This window comes from Anoplophora glabripennis, unplaced genomic scaffold (assembly GCF_000390285.2).
Source record: "Anoplophora glabripennis isolate ALB-LARVAE unplaced genomic scaffold, Agla_2.0 scaffold97, whole genome shotgun sequence".
NCBI classification, from domain to species: domain Eukaryota; kingdom Metazoa; phylum Arthropoda; class Insecta; order Coleoptera; family Cerambycidae; genus Anoplophora; species Anoplophora glabripennis.
The window spans coordinates 431,220-449,614 of NW_019416215.1; the positions used below are offsets into that span (position 1 = coordinate 431,220).

Sequence of the window (18,395 nt, forward strand, 5' to 3'; positions counted from 1 at the left end):
TTTTGAGTGAGCTCCCGCTTCCCAACAAGTTACCTTCCGAGTTTTTGACTGCCCCGAGGTCACAAACGACTTTTAAATTCAGAGAGTTGTCTTTTAATGAAGGAAGGACTATTCTAAATAACTTAAAAGTAAAAAAAAGCAAAGATGCTTATGATTTGAATGTTCCAATCTTGGAAACTCTTAAGAACATTATAATTTTTCCACTATTTAAACTAATTAATCAATGTATTAGCTCCAACGTATTTCCTACAGCTTTCAAGTTATCCAAGGTTATTCCTGTTTTTAAGAAAGGTGAGAAAGATGATGTATCTAACTACCGACCAATATCTCTTGTTCCCGTTCTGGCAAAGGTTTTCAAATTGCAGAGTATTTTGAAAACAATAATTTATTCCATTCTAGTCAATATGGTTTTAGGAACAAAAGGTCAACAACTTTAGCTACTACTACTTTGACTACAATTATTTTAAACAATTTCGAATCAATGTTGTCAGTGGAAATTGTTACGATTAGACTAAAGCATTTGACTGCGTGTCCCACAGAATTCTCTTAAATAAACTAAAATTTTACAATTTTGATGACAATAGCGTGACCCTTATTGTGTCTTATCTATCGAACAGAACTCAGGATGTTTTTTATAATTCTTGTTCTTCACACCTAACAAAAATAGTACATGGAGTTCCCCAAGGCTCAGTATTGGGCCCTATTCTATTTCTTATCTATATCAATGATTTTCCAAATTGTGATATAACTACTGATTTTATTTTGTTTGCCTACCGCTTTAAAGTCAAATATTGATTAGATCAAAAGTTATAAACAGAAGAAATTTATTTAGGACTTTTGAATTAAACATTTATAAACTGCGTTATTATTACCAGAACGTTTTGGCGTCGCATCCTCTTCATCCATCCAATTCTCTCAGGACTTTATTACTATTTTTTTGAATACAGTAATCATGTAAAAGTTTTGCTTATAGTCTTCAAACGCCCTGAGAATTTAGACTATTAATGTCTCTATTTACAATAGAAATTTTGCAGTTTTCAAGACTTGGTAAATGCATACATGAGGAATTTGAGAAAAAAAATACGTCTCGTAGTAAGTACCTATAAGAATTTAACTGTATTAAATGCAAAGATTGATACCTCCGATGAAAGAGAGTGGAAACTTCCAAAATATCTAACTTTAGTTTACACATAAACAAAGTTACATGTTGATATTTTCATTATTTGGTAGATATTACAATTCCAATGCCATAACTTCTTGTAATTGTCAGGATCACCATTGATCTACTACATACCTTTGAATACAATTTTGATGGTCTTTGATCCAAAGCTTCTAAACGTCATATTGCCTACAATTTAAACCAAAGCACGAGGGAACTTCTTTAATCAGTATTTTCTTATAAGACATCGTCAATTCTTTACTGATTTCTTTATATCGCAAACTTATTCACGTATCAAATTAAAATTCCTAAACTGTAAATTGCTTTAGTATATCAGGATTTCTTCAAGAATGAGTAGTGTCAGTTATTCGGATATTTATTTGATTATTCATGGCACACAAGTATTGTTGTTTTATTCAATATGATTCGAAATTGATCACTGAATTCATTTACATTTGTGCGACGTGGTGCAATTGGAGCAAAAATGTATTTTTAACCTGTAATGAAATAAAGCGGATGGTAAATGCATCGGAGGAGGCTGAACATTGTCTATATAAAATAAACGTTAAATTACCTTATAAAATTCCATTGAACCTTGTAGAGCCAAGGTTACCGATAAAATACGAATGAGCCTTTAAAAAAGTAAAACGATTTTTCATGTCTTGGATCAATTTACATTACCTCCACCATCTGCGGCCCTGAGTTCTTGTAAAGCTTTTAAACTGCGGGATTGTCATAATCTCGGTGAATTCCAATAACGAGATATAAAACGGTAGATATCGTGAAGCGCTGACAGCTACTAATGTTGCTCAGGCACCACGTTGCTTATCCAGCGTCATATGCTCAGTTATAGGTTTATAACGCAAGTAATACCGAGAATTCCGATCCACAACATAAATATTTGATATAAAACGTTCGTGTCGAGGATTCTTAAATTAAGTTTATTATTAATTTATTAATGTAAGAGTCCGTAAAATACTAAATTAAAATGAGGTTTAAGCATTCTTGCGGCTCTCAACGGTCACTTTCAAAACAACTTTTTTTTTTATTTCGTGGTTATTTTTAACATTTGTTCTTATAAAAAAAAACTAGTTTTAAAATAGAGTTGAGATGTATCTGTTGTGGACGACGTTAAAATTTCCATAGACTTTATCTTACCATTGCTAGAAATACGAGGGACATTCAGAATCTACATGCTTAGGATAACATTCAATAAAGCCACTTTACTATTGGAGGAAAATTCTGATTAAGTACCACCACAGCGATAGAACTTTGAAGACGCGTTGTTTATCTTTGTCCTGCACATGAATATGTAATAATGTATCTCTTTCGTACACTTTTTTCTAGAGGCCACAGCATATGACATTAACATCGGTGATGATGATTCGCGCGAGATTTTTCGGCCGTTTTCATTATTTTATATGTAGTGTATTAATTTATATGAAATAAGTATTTCTGTTATCAATGTTAATAATTAAAACAATAAACAAAAAATTAATAAACGAAAAACAGCAAGCACGCCTCTGTCTAATGATGATTTTGTTACAGTCGGAGTTCATTGAACTCTCAAGCATTTTGAGATGGGTTATAGTTTTAGTAAAAGACGCTCACAAAAATGTTAGGAAAGTACAGTGTTGCCAGAACGAGGAAATAATCCGTAGATCTATAGAATTTTATTAGGTTCTACACTACTACAGGCTTGCGGATTTTTTCTTAGTTACGGACTTTGGAAGTTTTACAACTTGTGAATTTTAAGTACCTACTCTGATTTCACAAATCCATTTAATAATTTAACAAAACAGAGAAACTTTTGTCTAGTCAAGCAACAGAAGAAAAATTGTATAGGCAAAGACAGCTGTGATTATTTTACTTTAGGTTCTAATTTATTTAAAAATATGGATAAATTCTTTTATAGTAACAAATATTTTTTACTAGATGTTGCGTATTTCAGATAAATATATTTATTTTGTTACCTCGATATACGAGTATTATTACGAGGATTATTTTTTTAAACCTATATTTTATTATTAGCTCCCGCATTTTTTATCGTTTTTTAAAGATATTAAGTTAATTCAATGAAATGTATTTTTTTAATCTTCAGTCAAATGGACTCAAATAATGTTGTTCAATGCTAGAAATATACAGGGTGTTTCAGAAAGACCCCCCCGTAAATTCAAGGGGTGATAGTACGATAAAAAATAAAAATTATTTGTCATATGAACTATATGTCTATCTCTTCTTGTTTTCGAGATACAGTGCGACAAATTAAAATTTTTTAAATAGAAATTTTACGAAAATTTCCAAACGGTGCGAAATATTTTTATGAAATTTGGTATTCCGGGGGTTTTATGGACGCCAAATACGCTGGTCTAATTATTTTTTGGATATTTCATACACATTGATAACCAGCAGTTTTAGTCAGAGGTTCAATCAAACCTTTTGGACTAATATGATCTAAGCAAGATGCTCCTTAAGTTAAGATATGTTTTGAACAAAAAAAAAATAAGGAAAAACTATAAACATAAATGACTTCTTTTACATTAGATACAAATAGCGTCGAAATTTCCGTCAGTGTTAATCAACTAACGCTGCAATTGAAGTAACTTAGTACTTCATACTCGAAATATTGCTACTGTTCAATATTTCCAAAATATTTGATAAGTATCTTTCGCAAAAACTGCGCTATCACCATCCTAAGCTGGGATAAACCAACTGATATAATTCCAACAGTTAAATAATAGTTAATTTTCAAAGCAATTTTTTGTATTTTTTTTTTGTTTAGGTTTTGCAATAACCTCTGCGACAATTTGCCTATACGACGATAAGGACCCAAATCTAACACGTAATTTTTATTCAAAGCTGATTCGAGTTCTTTACGAATATCTGCGTAAACTGATTGTGACATCATTATTTGCTTATTCCAAATACCTGCTTCCAAAAACCAAGGTCCAAATTAGTAAATTTTACCATAAAATCTTCTTTTAGAATATTTTGAAACTTGATTTAAAAATGTAATAATTTGCTTCATAACCGTGTGCAAACCGCTCAAAATTATCTCGCTCTGATGAGAAATGAGGATATGTGGAAGTTAGGCAAAATCTCCAAGATCTGTCATTGTTTGTTGTTGCAATATCTGCGTACACTCACGTGACCGCACAGCATCTCTGCCGCGTTGAATGTTTACATCGCCGGCAAACTAGTTGGAACGAAGTACTGGCTTACCTGTGCAGGTAGTACCAGACTTTCAAACCAAGATAACCGCGGCTAGTTTTGAGTAAAACGGAGACCATTCTGCGCCACTCCGTTGCGCTGCATCTGTGATTTCCTCTGGGACATCTCTTCACTAAACGCATCCTATTTTCAAATGGTTAAAAGTCCCGTGAAATTAGACCGCGAAAAATTAAGTCACGCCCGCTCGGTTGTGCTCTTCGGCCATGTGTCTGTGAAATCGAGTGACAGTTGTTCATGATCCGGAGGAGTTTGCAAGTACTTTCGCCGAAGAATTAGGTATGTCAGTTATCTTGAACTAGATCTCCGTAGAAAATATTACGACTCGTTTTGTTTTTCCTCTGTAAGATTAGATATCAGTCCTTATTGGGACTTGAGGGTAAGCAAACCTATGTCGGTTCGTGAAACAATGCACTTCGAAGTAGGTCGATTTGGTTAAGTAGGTGTAGAATACTCAAACGTAACGTTCATAATTACACGAAAGTTCTATTGGGTAGCATTAGTCTCCAATATGATAATTGACTGTGGTTGAAGTAGGTGTTACGAATTCTTACTGGACGTCCTACACCTAAAAGTAAAATAACGAACGTTAAGCAATACTACTGTAAAAGTTAAGATGAAGAAACTGAAGTAATAAAAAAATCGCATTAAACAAATAGTTACTAAAAATTGTTAAGCAAGAAATGTGCCAAAAATGTCAGGAACTGAGTAAATCTAACATTAAATGACCACTAAAATTTGAAACGTTTAATCATATTAACTACAAAAGCGACAGTGTTTAAGTTTAATTGATTCGAACATCATTTTTAATTCAAATGACATTTAAAAAAGATTAGTGGACATTAAGTAAAATACTGACATAAATAATTTCATGTTATTATAGTCATATTACCAGCTTACCTTGTAATAAAACTTTTTATTGACATGAATTGTAGAAAAAACGCAATTTGTTACCAACTGCGCAAATATTCTAAATTATAAGTATGTAGTTAGACACATTTTCGAGGTAAAACAAACATCGTGACAGAATCAATTTCTAATTGGTAACATTTGTATTGCTTGTTTCAGATAAAACAACAGTGATTTCATGTGTGTAAATATGATACTGAAAACAAGTGCTTTAAAAAGTAAATACATAGACAAATACACAGAAATAACAATAAGTAGAGTGGATGTATGTTGCCCAAATTGTTCAGTTAATTCTCAGTAAATTACCTACACCTACAAGATAAATAAAAAATGATACTCAACAGTATACTGGTACAAATCACATTTATGATACATGTATGGAAATCAATAAATAATAATAATATTTTAAAGGGGGGCAAGTTAGAAACTATATCTCTTCACTATACCAGATATATACCAGGTGTCTCAGAATATGTGGGCAATCTCTCGGATTTAGAAAGTATAATTAAAATACTGTAAATCATTTTAGGAACGTTTGCCAAAGCCAAACACAATTTTGGAAATCAAATCAATGGCGGTGAGGTCGCTGAAGAAGATATCCTAAATGCCTTAGAAGTTCCTTCAAAAAGTGTCCGGAAATTGTCTGCCCAGTTTAATTGTCCAAAATCTACGGTTCTTAGAATCCTTAAAGAGCAACAACTCCTTATCGCATACAGAATGTCCATGCACTTGGCCTCCTCGATCCAATAATCTGTAATTCGTAGACCTAGGGAATATATAACATTAGAAGGAGCTCAAGTTGAACCGACAACACTTCATTTTATCTGTATCTGTATATGTAGAGTAACATTTTTTTAGTTTAAGGTTCAAGCTATCTAAAAATATTATTACTATAAAGGTGTAAATATAATTGGCATTATTGTGCTACAACTAGTCCGTCCCTGGCAAACCAAATAAGCCAAATTGTTTTCATGTATTAATTTTTAACGAGTCTTATGTGTTGTCCATCGTATTAAAAAATAATTAAGTTACACAAAGTATTTTAAAAGTTATTAAAAAAAAATCGATATTCAGGCGCCAGTATCTTCTCAATAAAAATTTTTTATAGGAACAAGTCATGTTATTTTAACATCGCCTGTATAAATCCTAGAGATTGCCCACATATTCTGGGACTCTCTGTATGTTTTCTTCAGGCTATAAGAGAACTAACAATACATTCAAAATAAGGAAAATAGCATATTTTTACCTCGTATTTTTATCTTACGTTTCCTGAATTTTGCATGCCTGTTGATCGTACACAAAATCGCGTACGGTATTATAAACATAATCACACCCTGTAGAATGCTTTTAGCAAACTATTAACGCATGCATTAATCAAAATTATTGAGTATCTTTACAAATTAACTGGTCAAAATAGGAAAGGTACATTTTCTGATGTTTAAGTGTTCTCCATGATCTTCCAATGCGAAAAATTAAAGGAAGTTGCTCTACACTTCGTCACTTCTTGGATGAATTCTATCATTGTCTTACTAAAAGTGCGATTACTTGTCTACATAACACCATCAGCCTTAATAATGTGAGATTGAGGTGTGCATTGAACATTATATAAAGTATTAAGATGATCTAAAGTTAAAAAATACTATCAAAGGAAGTCAATCAATCTTCTACGATACATGAAATCTAGGTACACAAAACATATCTAACCCCTACAAGGCAAGTCACCCGATATTGCTGGAAACAACTGCATTTAGGAGTCTGAGAGGTTAGATATGTTTTGTGTACCTACATTAATGATATCTGTTTTTTTTTTCAGGATTTGTTAATTTTTAAATATTTTAGTCAGTTGACTCTTTACTTTGTAATGCAACCTTAAAATTAGTGATTTATATTAATTCAAAAGTTATTTATTCAAAATTTTGCAAAGAATCTAATAGATTGTCATTAACTTCCAATACTTCGCGTTTTATGTAGAAACCAAATTAAAAAACCATCAATTTTTACCTTCTTCTACTAAATTAAATAAAAAAACTAAATCAGTAAACAGTTGCAGCAATTCTTCCTGAACTATTTGTTTTTAATTTATATTTGGCCATTTTTTTTCCTCTATAACTTTCCTACGGATCTGAAATATTTAAAATGAAAAACTTACAGCTTTTACAATTTCCTAAAAGCATTTATGCAGGATTTGTTTATTTATTTAATATTTTTCTGTAATATTTTGTAGCTACTATTAATAAAATAATATGAAATAGCATCTTGAGATTCTATTTCATATGTAAGCGCTGTTTTGTATTTCACAATACCAATTATATGTCCATTCATGATTGGAATACCTTACTATACTAAAATACTATCCAATGGGTTAGCCAATAGAAAACTAATACATTCAGACAGCACGTAATAATAATTCTGTTAGAGATTTGAAATTCTCTTCTGCAAAAGATCTGCACCTAACCTGAATATTAACAAAACACGATATAAATATTTAATTCTGTTCTACCGCTGTAAGAGCAAGCATTTCAAAGGCAAGGCAAACACAATACATAGATTTCTTGAAAACGTTCCAAGGTGAACTTATACTTATTTTTGAGAATTAATTCTAGCCTCACAATGGCTTATACACTGAAATGTATACCGCAAAGTTGTTTATAACCTAGTGTATTTATACATACATCCAAATTGTACTCCGATCACGTACAAGTTGTAGGCAAAACAAAAATAAAATTCACATTTCAAAATTTAACAACATATGAGTTGTTTTTTTGTACTCCCAACATTCATAATACTACAGTTTTTACTTTTGCTAAAAAAATATATAAATTAGATACTTGAAGGTAAATTTACGAGAATAGTTTTTTTCTAATTTCTTAATTCGATATTTTTCTAAATAAATTTTAAATCATTTAGGTGCTACAGACAAATTAATATGTACGGAAATTTTGCCACAGCTTTAAAAGATATAACTACTACTATTCAACTTATTTATATTTAAAATGACTTTTATAAACGAGTAATCTTGTCTGTAATCATTTTATTTTTAAAAATTAATATTTTTAACAATTTGTCAAAAAATATGAATTATTTTTAGTATCATTAACACTAATAATAAAGCTTATTATTAAAGATTATATTAGTAAAAATCTACTTGGAAATACATTTTAGGAATGTTTATTTGTTGTTTCTAATAAATGCTTTGTGGATATTTTTTTCTAAATATTTCTTAAAAAATTTAAATTTTAAGTTATTTATAAACCAAAAAAATTTATGGATAAAAAACTTCCCACTAGTACAGCATATAACGGACCACTTGCTTCAACTTATATTATTTCCTTTATAAGTATGTATTCTGAACACCTAATCATTTTACAAAAAAAATTTGCTTACCTCTTTAGGAATTTTGGAGAGAAATATGTGAAATGTATTTTTTTCGTACATAATCCTTTCGCATTCAAATTTTGTAAGCCAAATTGATGTCAGTCAAAAAATAATTATGTATGTTCGTTTTATTTAAAATTTCACGGCGGAGTTAAATTAATTTTTTTTTGAACTTGAATAATTCGTATAATTTATGGAAAAATTTATAACTGTCATTTAAATTTAATTGGTTGTTTTCTTGGAATTTATTATTAAATTATTAGATAGTTGGCGAGTCCGGCTAAAGAACTACTAATTATATCTGATAAAACCAGTGAAGTTATTTAGTAATAAAGAAAGATACTGTATTTAAAAACCTTGATTATTCTGTTAAGGATATACTGAATTTTGTTTTTGTTAATACAAGCTTTTAAGTAAATATAGTTGATAGATATAAATCATTATTAAATTTAAACTTTCTGACACACTACTCAAAATAAAAGAAAATAAAAAGAATTGGTAATAAGTATTTAATTTATGAAAATATTATTTTCATTTGGCATTATCTATCTTTCATTTTCACTTTTCAATGAAGATATTAATCAAATTCAAACTAATAAAAAAAAATCTTGTCAAATGAAGCCATTCTGTTCGTTGATAACAAACATAATTTCTGCACTTTAAAAATTGCTCTTTCAAGTGATTGTCTCCTAAAAATTTAAGTTGTATTGCAATATTCATAAATGCTAAGTTGTTTATATGAAACTTCTATAGAAAATGAAGTTTTGAAACGTGTCTAAATTATTATAAATTTTGCTCTCTTAACTCGTTTTTTGGGTAATTATTATATATAATTTTTTTGTTTGTTGTCAAATTTGACAAAAAATGGTACGCGGTATTTTTTTTATTTAAAATTTGACTGTACCACTGGATTCTGTACTTCCTCAATTGGATTATTATCAAATTTTGTGAAAAAAATATTCATTTTTATCATATCTGTTCATCTTAAACAGGGTAATCAATCTATAGAATGAAAATAAACAATATAATGTTCACTATTACGCTCTTTTTAAATATAAAATTTCTACCTGTGAGGTACGTTAAAACAAAAGTACATAAATAACGTCCAATAATTGGGGGATTAACTGAGGCTTGCACTAGAATTACTTCCTAACATTTAAGAACTGGTAAATCGACAAGCTTTGACAACTGAAACTCAGTTTTCTATAATGAGAAACTCTCATTAAATGGACATTAAATAATTCTTATACAGGTGTCTAACTAAGGTCGGCGAGGTACGATATTAGAGAAAGTACAGGACCTAGAGCTTCGGGAAAAAACTATTGATGAATAAATCGACCAAGAGAAAGCGCTGGAAATAGTTTTCAAGTTCGTGGCTAGGCCGCTAGGGGGCGCAATCTATACACCAAAACATAGAGTTGAATTTTTCTCAGAAATGTTCCCTATTCAGATTTATTAAATAGTTCAAATATGGATAGCCGGATTCATTGCGCATAACTTTTATTATTGACATTTTGTTCTATCTCTCGACAGAAAGGGTGGGGGTACCCCCTAAAGTCTGATCAGAAAAATGCATTTTTTTAAGGATTGGCTCATCAAAAGTTCATAGTGTTATACCTCGTTGGAAAGGTCTTTTCATGCTTTATCTCGTGGTGAACGCGTAATGTCATTTACCACGATATGGAAATCTATAGATGGCGTTATTTCAAAAGAATGCCATTTTATGGATTTTTCTCAAACATGTTAAACGCAATGCTATAGTTTTCTTTAGATAAATTACTAAAGGATAAAACTTTTATAGGTTAGTTTAAAGAGCATAAAAATAGCTACATTTTGACTCCAGAAAGTGTTTGATATCTTTTGTTGTTATTAAGTTATTCGCAAATTAGTGAGTAAAATATAAATAATGAATTGAGGAACACGACACTAACAAAATGACATTTAATTACCGAAACAAAATGCGTTTATAAAAGAACTTCTTTCGTCAAACTTGTAGTAAATTATATCCTGCTATTTCACTTTTTTAAGAAAACGTGAACAACCTAAACATGGATAAATAGCGCCAAAATATAAACAACACTTTCATTACAAATTTCAAATTTATATTATATTCATCAATTTTTTGTGCTGAATTAATTCATCTGGCAATCTATATTTGTACTGTTTAATATACCTGAATAGGAAACATATCTGAGAAAAATTCAACTTTATGTTTTGGTATGTAGATTACGCCCCGTAACAGCCGAGCTACGAAAACTATTTCCAGCGATTTCTCTTGGTTGATTTATTCATCAATTTTTTTTTTCCCGAAGTTCTAGGGTTTATACTTTCCATAATATCGTACCTTGCCGACCTTAGTGGGATAGCTTGTACAAAGACGTTTCTGTTTAAAATAAATCACAATGAATTATGTTCTATTTATAATAATTAGTTTGAATTATACCTTAATGTGAAGTAAAAGTACAGGAGTTAATAATAGAAAACATATAATTTAACAGTATCTGTCTTGGTAATAACATCATCTATTCCCTTTTCATAATGTTTGTAATTAGTTAAGGGGTAAAATTTACCTATTTAAGAAATGTTGTTTAAAATAATTTCACAAGAAGGGTTTTAAATAAAACTGAGGCTGAAGAAACGCCGTCTTGAGATTTACAATAGTGCCGGGACACTAATAGACAGCACGAAGACTAAAAAATTACGAAATATAAACCATTTCCATAAAAGAGAAATTTTGGGAATGGCCTCTTATCGGACGGAATATCTAAGAGATCGGATCAGAGAGCCGAAAGTTCCGTGGATGTTGAAGAAAGACAGGTGCACCAAATCCGACTACAAAACATTACAATGTTTTCGTGTTTACGGGATGTTCCCGTATAATGTAACGATTTGGTGGATTGATGTAAACCAGATAGTATTGTTTTTGATGGCAGATCTGTATTAAACAGCGAAGAAAAAACCCCGCAATGGAGCCGACCGGCTTGTTTTATATTGTTTAAGCAAATAGGACACGTAAAAACATGCGACGCGTCAATTGAAGAGCAAATGGATAGCCCCGCTCTAAGTGGAATGCCACCATCTTAAAATTTCTAACGGCCGAGCTTCTAATTGTAAAAGTACATTTTTAAATATTCACCTCGCCTAAACAAACTAGGATAACCTTGCGTGGACCGGCTTGGATTTTAGTTTTTTTTATTGTGCCTAATCTGTTAATGTTTCGAAGTGCTAATACCAAGGCAAGTGTTAATTCGTTATTTACGTTCAGCTCGTGGCATGATTAAGAACAATGGAAACCTGTTATCAGTCGTAGACTTAACGACTTTAAACGTACATAGTGTAAATTCTGTACACATTTAGTAGCCGCGGAAACAACACGACGTGAATGTCTCTGCCGGTGTGAATATATCGCAAAATATACAGCGTGATGATAAAGTTTGGAACAAAATACAAAATTCGTAACTTTTATACTGAGTGATTTAAAAAAAAACGGCGAGACAGGCTGATTTTGTTCTCGGGAGGGTCATCTTTTAAGATAATTCAGTTGTATACAGGGTGACCCAGAAAAGCTTGACGGCCAATAACTTACGAATACAGTGATGTAAGGTTTGTTGGGTCTATCTCAAATAACAACCAAGATATTTCGAGAAAATGACATAATTATGGCTAGAGCATATCAGAACAAATGTCAAATCACAATAGTAGCGTTCGAACGAAATTTTGTTAATAAATATGAAATTGAAATTGAACTGATAAAAAATCTAAAGAATGCCTACCAAATCTTATTCTTTGTTATCATTCTGTATTATGATATGAAACAGTAAGTCAGTAATTAAAAAGAATATGACCCGAAAAAACTTAGGTATTATTTGGAGAAATAGAAAACTTTTACTATGGTTTGATGAACAAAACGCCTTCACATTCAGGCTTCCAACATCTTGTTTTGAAATTCAACGTAGAAACGCACAAAAGAAAAAGTCCAAACCAGCCTATTTGGGCGTTTTCACCGAAGCCTTGGATTTTCTGAGAAATGGTGAGGTCAAGGGTAAATTTTACTAAAGGCATCGTGCTCAGCACCTCAAAATACTATGTGTTTGAACAAAATTTAGAAAAAAATCAGTTTTGACCCATATTTGGGCGTTTTCACCTAAAAATTCCACTTTTCCTAGAAATTCATCAGCAACTCATGAATTTTGACTACAGGAGCGTATTCAGCACATCGAATTCCTTTGGAAATGATATCTCTTGGCTTTGGACTTTGTTTTGTGTATGCCTTTCTTATTCAAATACTTAAATAATCACAAGAAAATGCAACTAAATATGTTATAAACGTTTTATCTGTCAGTATTCAATTGTTGATTTAAATAAATTTAATTTAAATCAAGTACAAGTTGAAATTATTTAAACATTATCCGAAATTTGTACTGCCATTTTTTTCACATTATATTTGCCAATTTTGTTCTACCATAAATGTGTTTTTAGAGAAAATAATCATACTGTTTGAAATTTTTTGTATGTAGTATATTTAAGTTTTTTCATTATTTAAATATGTTCCTAATTGCGCCAAAAAGATCACACGAAGATTGTTTTTGTGGTAATAAAATTTCATGTCATATATGTTGAAAAAAAAAATTAAGAACAGATATAACCAGAATTGAGATTTATGAAGAAAGAAATATCTCTTTTAAGGGGGGTATTTATATACGCAACTTTTTGTCCAGCATTTTAGAAAATCTAAGCAAGGTAAAAACAATATTCCTTCACTGGACCAGTTATATAAGTTTTCTTCATGGTATAACACAACTGATAATATAATCAAGTTACGAAAAAAACACATATTTTTACTTTATATGATTATGTTACGTTTCCTGAATTTAACACGCCTGCTGAACTCACAGATAAACGCGCACGATATTATAATCATAATCACACCCTGTAGAATGCTTTTAGGAAACTATTAACACATGCACTAATCACAATTATTGAGTATTTTTACAAATTTGCTGGACAAAACAGGAAAGGTACATTTTCCGATGTTTACATGCTCTCCGTGATCTTTCAATATGAAAAATTAACGAAAGTTGCTCTAGTTTAGCGTTAACCTTTGTAATTTCTCGAATGGATCTACTTGTTCTCTCATCGTCTTACCAAAAATTGCGATTTTTTTTGTCTATAAATGATCCTCTTCAAATTCTTTTATTTTTATGTAAAATTTGAAGGTAGAACAGAAACAGGCTTTACTAAGAACTTGTTTTAAAATAAAATTATGAATTAGAGTAAAAAATTGAACAAACACACTATACTTAATACTAAAGAAGAAAATAGATAGGTCAACGTATTGCGTTATTACTATACCTACAGGTATACTTAACAATTATTTCTTGTACTGGTTGATTAAAATGGAAATATTCTCACGTTACATTTAAATTGAGATCAATGTAACTCGCACCTTATGCAATGTCTGTAATAATTTTATTGTTAATTCTTTTTCGGCCCCTTAGAACCAGTTTCTATTAACATTTTTAATGAACGTATTAAAATTAGCACTTGTAGTAATTACATGTTAATTAAATTTATCTATTTCCTTATTTATTTTCTATTAAAATATTTTATATTTCAAATAAATACATTTAAGTTTATTTTCTCTCTGACTTGTTTATAAATGACATTGCAAAATTAACGACAAATCGAAACGCACTTGTAGATAAAACGTAACCTTGACAATATTATATCACATATCTCTTATATCTAAATCTGTCTGACGTAATCTTAAAAAAATGAAAGGAATTCGGATTTAATACTTAAATACCTTATTTTGTATTTATTACGTATACGCAACCTGCAAAGCAATACCACTTAATTTTTAACCATAAATGCATAACTGTTAGTCCTAGAACATAAGCAGCAAGGCGCCGACCGTCGTCTATCGAACCAACAATTAGTACACCTTGTAAAACAGTCGAAGAGTCCATCTTAACAGGTAAAACCATGTTAACATACCGTTTATCGGTTTGGTCTGCTAGAATGGCCAAACATACCTGACTTCGAGGTTCAAAACAATTGATAAAGATAGTCTATAAAAGAGGGTTATAGCCCAATAAGCACTGTGGTGGGAATTGACCCACCAGCCTGATCTGTACACAGTACCTTCCTTAATTTTATTCATGAACAGGTGCATTAGGCCGACCTGGTAAGTTATTACCTGAGAATTTTTATAAAAACAGTCACTTTATTAATTATTGTGATTTTTTTGTAAAAGTTGGTTTGGAAGCATGAAATAATTTAGGGTCTAGAGTTTATACGAGCGTTTAGCTTTATTGCCATCAGCATTACGACAAGATCAGTTTGCTTGTCCACTTTTGAAGATGGAATTTGATAATGTAATCTTGGGTTGTCTTTATCCAAGTGCAAAACTACACCATTTTTTGCACCAATCTGTTATAATAATCAAGTTTTCTTGCAATAATCAGAGAATCAGATAATCAGTAATAGGATTCATATAAATATTTGTATCATCAACATATAGAAAGCACTTGACAGTATCTTAAGAAAAGAATGGGACACGTACTGATCCTTGAGGAACTCCACTTATAACAGAATAGTATAGGAATTAGTTCAATTTTAGAACAAAGACATTTAATGGGCATTGTATCAAAGGCCTTGTTAAAATCAAGGTATACGACGTCAGCACACTGTCCACTATCAGTTGTAATGATCCAGTCGATTAAACCACTGCTACTGCTACTGCCACTGCAAATTGATGGTTGTTGTAGTTGTTGATCTTCAAGGAAGAATCCGTGCTGCTCCTAAGAAATAATTTTATGTGACAAAATAAATGCGGTTACAGTTTCAGTGATAATTCTTTCCATAACTTTCACTTCAACAGGAGTAAGACTACTGTCGATAGTTCTCCTTGGTGAATTTGTCACCTTTTTTATGTATACCAATTACATCATGTGATTTCTAGGCACTTGGCAAAGTAGCAGATTTTAAAGAATTTTGCATTATAATGGACAGTGATATCTGAAGACTAAACTAATTAGCGAACTAAAGATTAGAGAACTAAAATAATTCCCGTGGATATAACTTATGAAATTGTATACGTACCAATATACCAAGTATCATATAACTTAATATTAGCTTATTCCTGTTCGTCTGTTGCCTCTACTAAAGTTATGAGAACAATTTGCTAGAAATTTCTATTAATTACTACAATCATTATTCAAAATAATTCCCGCGTAGCGTATATTGACAAAATTTGTTCACGCCTGGCTGGTCAATTATGTTTGTTTGGTCTTGGTAAAGTGCTTTTGTTTTATTGTAAGTTATGGTATTTAGGTCCATTGATTTGTCACGGTTGCTTAATGTTTCTGCATTTTTCAAATCACTGTGCACTCACCTTTGCAACTTCATGAAATTTTGAAATTTAAATGTCGTGTTGTTATTCTGGTGCACAATAAGATTGAGAAAAGAGGCATTTCTTTACGGTTAATAAGATGATGCCGTCTGTGGTTTTAGATTTTAATCTTTAAACAAAAATTTTCGTCTCTTTGTTGTGAAACACGTGAATACTTAATCAGTATTTTATATCCGAGTAGTATCATTTTTATAATTAGTTGTTTAGTAGAACATTCGAAGAGGAAACTAAAGACACATACCCTTTAGCAATATCTTAAATTTTATTTGAATATTTTTACTTTATTATAAACTGTCACATAAATTATTTCTCAAAAGAATCGCATCAGATGAAGTCAAATAACGTTTTCGTTACTAAAATACATCTAACCTCAAAGACTTTATGGGTTCCAACTAGCACTGAATTATACCAGCTAAATCTAGTTACTTAAAATTAAAGAATATTGTAATCTTCCAAACAAATATGTTATATTTTCGTTGCTCTAACATCAGCCTTGACAAAGATAAAGACGTGATAATTTACCTACCATAGAAATATCTTACTCTTTCCTCATTTTATTTGGGATTACTTCTTCAGGTGGCCTCCTTGAGAATGGAATTAATGTTAATAGAAAAAAATATATATAAAAGAACAAAACTTTTTTCATCATCTTCTAAAACTACACAAAACAGATTTGAATAACATAAACACAGTTTGAAATATGAATAAGAAATGATATGAAAAATAACTTACCAGACCTTCAAGATATCGTAAAAGTGTATCTGCTATCTTTTGTCACATTTAAAAAATCAAATTTATGACCAACCCATATTAAAATAGTGAAGCTTCATAACTCTAGATGAAATGTTAACGGGCTAAAGAAGACAGGTTTTCGATACAATTAGCAACCAATTTGTTTACGAAAGGTAGTAAAGTAAATCCCATAATTCTTTCTTAAGTGACTGGAAATTACAAGTAAATCCTGCTACATTCCAGTAATTTTTTAGAAAATACTTCTACATCCTAATAATTCTTCGAGTAATCCTCCATTAATCACATTATACACAATTTACATATTTTCACTTACATTTATCAATATCTTCCCATAATAAAGCTATCAGGTATTTATTTTTCCTTTTTGAATGTGGAATCTATAACGAAGATTGACATTTACTGACTCTTATTTACATTTTCATGGTGATTCCTTTTACAAAAAAAAAAACATAAAATCCTTAAATTTCGAGATAAAAATTTATTTATTTGCTCCTACATATTTTGGGGATACTTAGTAAAACTCCTGCTCAAAAGAGTATATTATTATTCAAAAGACTGTAGCTCCTTGGAATGCGTGTTATAAAGATTTTTTTGTTGATAGGCTAATTATAGGACGTGTGTTGTCAAATAAGTGATGAAAAAAGATTTAAAAAATAACATAATTAAAATTTGAACAGATTAGAGTAAAAAAATAATGTGAAACAAAAATGTAAATAAAAAATATTCGTCTAGTCTTTCCAATCTCAATTGAAGAGGTTGGCAGTATGTAACCAAGTTCGGTCGCTGACGCAGCAAATCAGCATTGAAATATTTGAAAAACTTGTTCCCATATTTATTTAGCTATACCCATATATTGGTCTGGTCCAACTAAACGTGGGGGTGGTAGAAATGTATACGCCCAGTTGAAGAATGCATGCGCGGGCAAACGGCCTACACAGACAGCCGAACTGGGTAACTGGGCAATAAATCTCAGCTGTTGACAAGTGGTTGACAAATTGCCCAGCAGTGCAGTGTAGCAATGCGGAATTTGGTGTGATTTAAGTAATTTTAATTTATTATAGGCATTCATATTACAACTGCGAATAGGAGAAATAATGACGAAGAAATAATAGACTGAAAAAGATTTTTGCAGGACAATGTACTGTATCCGAACCTTAACAATGCGCACTAAATTAATCCAATTACGCACTAGAACAGCTGTTTTTATTCCACGTTACGCCCGAAGCACCCAAATAACAAACGCGTAATCGAAGCGAGTGCAAAAATAAATGATTTATTACATGAAATATCGACCATGAATGGAACATATTTCAAGTAAATTTGACGTCTTTAAAAACCCCGACTTAAGATAGGATCGCATTATTTCGTTCATTTGTTTTTATTTACTGCAAGACCACACGCGAAAGGTATTATGCGCGTATGTGCAATGTGGGAACTTCTGAACGGTTCTACCTTTCGAAAATAAGTTGGAGTTGTTCATTAAGAAGCCACATTAATCGGTCGGTGATAAGCGGTGTTGTGTTAATATACGTAATTACATCGTATAGAAATTTATAA

General features: G+C 31.0%; 1 protein-coding gene across 2 annotated transcripts in view; it reads left to right on the forward strand.

Annotated features, from left to right (window-relative positions):
- LOC108907320 (epidermal growth factor receptor) overlaps positions 1 to 18,395 on the forward strand; it is a 204,893-nt gene that overhangs the window by 113,667 nt on the left and 72,831 nt on the right. Inside the window, exon 1 of one of the 2 annotated variants that reach the window (XM_018710947.2) lies at positions 4,432 to 4,666. The exons of the other annotated variant lie outside the window; for it this stretch is intronic. The gene's annotated coding sequence lies outside the window, so the exon portion shown is untranslated. Of the gene's footprint in view, positions 1 to 4,431; positions 4,667 to 18,395 lie in introns of those variants that run through there. 2 annotated transcript variants of the gene reach the window in all.